The sequence below is a fragment of the Gossypium hirsutum genome, chromosome A08 (genome assembly GCF_007990345.1).
Source record: "Gossypium hirsutum isolate 1008001.06 chromosome A08, Gossypium_hirsutum_v2.1, whole genome shotgun sequence".
Classification (NCBI taxonomy): domain Eukaryota; kingdom Viridiplantae; phylum Streptophyta; class Magnoliopsida; order Malvales; family Malvaceae; genus Gossypium; species Gossypium hirsutum.
The window spans coordinates 42,799,296-42,802,869 of record NC_053431.1 but is presented as its reverse complement, the minus strand read 5'-3'; the positions used below and the strand labels follow the sequence as shown (position 1 = coordinate 42,802,869).

The 3,574-nt window shown below is 35.6% G+C and overlaps 1 non-coding gene across 1 annotated transcript; it reads left to right on the top strand.

The window, feature by feature from the left end:
• The first annotated feature begins 1,030 nt into the window (after positions 1 to 1,030).
• LOC121205359 (small nucleolar RNA R71) lies at positions 1,031 to 1,137 on the top strand. The gene has a single exon (XR_005900440.1). It is a non-coding gene; the product is annotated as a small nucleolar RNA R71 (small nucleolar RNA).
• The last annotated feature ends 2,437 nt before the right edge of the window (positions 1,138 to 3,574 follow it).

Here is a 3,574-nt window from a genome sequence, read left to right as displayed (position 1 = left end):
TGTTTGGTTGTGAAAATGTTTGATATTGATAAGTCATGGTGATGGCTAATTTAGATCATGTTTGATATTATGGAAGTTTAATAGGTTATCTAGTTCATAAAAATTCATGGAAAGATGAAACTTGCCTTAAAACAGAATATTGCTGCAGCAATGACATGAATTTGAAAAATCACTAAAAATAGTATAAATGGAACTAAATAATTATTAAGTTATGAAATTGAAGCTTAATGAGTCTATTTTCATGTGGATTGAACAAAACAGGCATATAAATTATATTTTATGAGATATTTAAACTTTTGTGAAATAGGGCTAGAGTGATTTCTGGATCCCCTGTTCTAACTTTAAAAATGCATAATAAATTTTAAAAAAATAATTAGAAGTTTTTATTTATATGTAAAGATTCCTTATTGAGTCTAGTTTTAAGAAAAACAAACCTTGTAGTCATTGAAATTCTTTATAGAGAGATATCTGATTCGTAATACACATATGTCAGAGCAGTCAAACCCTGAAACAGGGGAGACTTTAACTAATAAACTGTACTACTTGGCCCAACCAAAAATTCTAGAAAAAAATTTGTAAATATATATATGAGTCTAGATTTAGGGAAAATTTACAGATCTTGATTTCAAGCTTCATAACTTGAGATATGATTTTTCTTGTAACTGTGACGCGAGTAGCTAGAAAGCTGTGAATGTAGAAACAAATGATTTGAAGTTCTTAAATTGATAAATTATGTTCGGTAACCCCTCAAGCTCGACTCCGGTGATGGTATCGAGCATGGAGGCGTTACAAGATTTCTACTTGGTTAGATATCATAGTAACCGCATCGAGGTTGAAAACACCAGCTGCTTTCGTTGGCTTTGTCCTCATAACTTGCCACTGATAGTTATTCAGTGACATATCCTCAATAAATTCGTAAGCCGCCTCAGGTGTCTTATTATTGATAGTTCCACCAGCAGCTACGTCAATCATCTGCCGAGTCAAATGGTTTAGGCCGTTGTGAAACGTTTGGACCTATAGCCAGAATGGTAACCCATGGTGAGGGCATCTTTGTAAAAGGTCCTTGTATCTCTCCCATGCAGCGTAGAGTGTTTCTAAATCCATCTACACAAAAGAGGAGATATCATTACGTAATTTGGCTGTTTTAGCGGACGGAAAATATTTTAATAAAAATTTTTCGGTCATCTGTTCCCAAGTAGTGATTAATCCTCGTGGCAACGAGTTCAACCACTATTTAGCCTTATTCCTCAACGAAAAGGGAAACACCCGAAGATGAATGGCGGCATCAGAAACACCATTAATTTTAAAAGTTTCATAAAATTCTAAGAAATTTGCCAAGTGAGCGTTGATATCCTCGTCCTGCAAACCATCAAACTGAACAAACTGTTGGATCATCTGAATGGTGTTAGGTTTCAATTCAAAATTATCTGCAGCAATAGCAGGCCTAACTATGCTCGATTCAGTTCCTGTTAAATTAGGTTTAGCATAATCATACATATTGCATGGAGTAGGATTCTGATTTACTGGATCAGCAACAATCGCAGGAGATAATGAATTTTCTTGGTTTTCAGCCATCTCATCGGTTGTGGTTGAAGTGTCGTCCTCTTGCTCGTCCTCTGTGTATCTTAGGCTTCGCCTTCTTTCTCTTCAATTTTTGCGAACTGTGCGATCGATCTTGCCGTCAAAAAGTAGTGGTCCTGACGGGTTTTTTCTGGTCATAAACTAGAAATACCTGTCAGAAGAACATAATGAAAAATTAGAAAAGAAAATAAAAATTTAAATTGCAATAAAAGTAAAATGGCTAAAGTAATAAAAATTGAGTGTCCCTAATATTCTAGTTCCCTGGCAATGGCGCCAAACTTGATGCGTGATATTCGTGACAAATTTTAAAAATTTATAAATGAATCGTTCTTGAGACTAACATATTATCACGATTAAGGCAAGTGTACCTATCGAACAGTAGTATAGTTCAGCAAGACCAGTTTGTCGAACCCAAATGAACCATGAGTACTAGTATTTACTTCCTTTTTTATTATCTAGCCTAAAAATCAAGAGGTTTGGTTATCTAAACTAATTACTAAACTAAGAATGCACATAAAGAAAATTTGGGAAAATACTTTTTAGAAAATTCGATTGATTAAGACAATACCTAAGGAAAAATCCACCTAGACTTCACTTGTTATTTGACTCTAAATCAGACGATTTATTCATTTGACTTGATCTGTAGAAATCCCTAAGTTATATTATTATCTCTCTCGAGACTAATAACGTCTAACCTAGGTTGAATAATTGAAATCTCTTTCTAATTAACACCCTAGAATTGCATTAACTCGATCTATGGATTCCCTTATTAGGTTTCACCCTAATCCGGTAAAATCTTGTCACCCTATCTCTAGGCGTGCAATTAACTCCGCTTAATTACGATAAATTTACTCTTAGACAGGGTCTATTCCTCCTCTAAATAAGAGCGTTAACTTGATTCAATATCCTGGAATATTAAAACAAGAATTAAGAACACATAATTAAGAACAAATCAAATATTCATCATATAATTCAGATAATAATAACAAGATCCGTCTTAGGTTTCATTCCCCTTAGGTATTTAGGGGTTTTAGTTCATACTTATGAAGGAAAACATCTCAAAAGCATAAAGATAACAAAACATAAGAAAACCCAAAACTTCTGAAGGAACTTGAAGGGAGATCTTCAGTCTTAATGATCAATCTGGCTTCTGAGATGGATCAATCGGCTTTCCTTGAGTAATTCCTTGCTTCTACTCTGCGTCCCCCTTCTTAAGTGCCTTCTCAGGTGTTTAAATAGGCTTTAGAATGCCTAAGAGCCCCCAAAATTGGCCTTTTCTGAATAGGGTTATACTTGGGCTTGGCAGGGACACACCCTTGTGCGATTACTCCAGCCCGTGGTCAAGGCTGTTGAACAGGCACAGGCATGTAGTATACCGTGTAAGTCATGCTTTAATCCTGCCAAAGGGACACGACCGTGTGACACACCCGTGTGAGAAAGTCCAGGCCGTGTTGATTTCTCACGTGGGTCTATTTTCTCTATTTTTGGCCCGTTTCTCATTCTTTTTACTCTCTTATGATCACCTAAGTACAAAACATGAAATTAAAGGATTAGGAGCATCAAATTCACCAATTCCAAGGAGAAACCATCCATAAATATGCTAAGCATGGGATAAAAATATGTATAAATGATAGTTTATCAATATTGTATCAGCATCTGGTATCCGAGTTGATTCGAGCAAAATTTTAGCTATTTTGGATTGGAAACCTCCGAGGAATGTTTCAGAAGTCTGCAATTTTTCGGGACTTGCTGGTTACTATAGAAAATTCATAAAAGGTTTCTCGATGATTGCGACTCCATTGACAAAATTGCTCCAGAAAGATGTGAAGTTTGAATGGTCTGAGAAGTGCCAGAACAGCTTTGAGCAGTTGAAAGCTTTGTTGACTGAAGCTCTGATTTTGGTATAACCTGAATCAGGTAAAGAGTTTGTGATTTATAGTGATGCTTCGTTGATTGGGTTAGGATGTGTTCTAATGCAAGAAGGAGGAAAAGT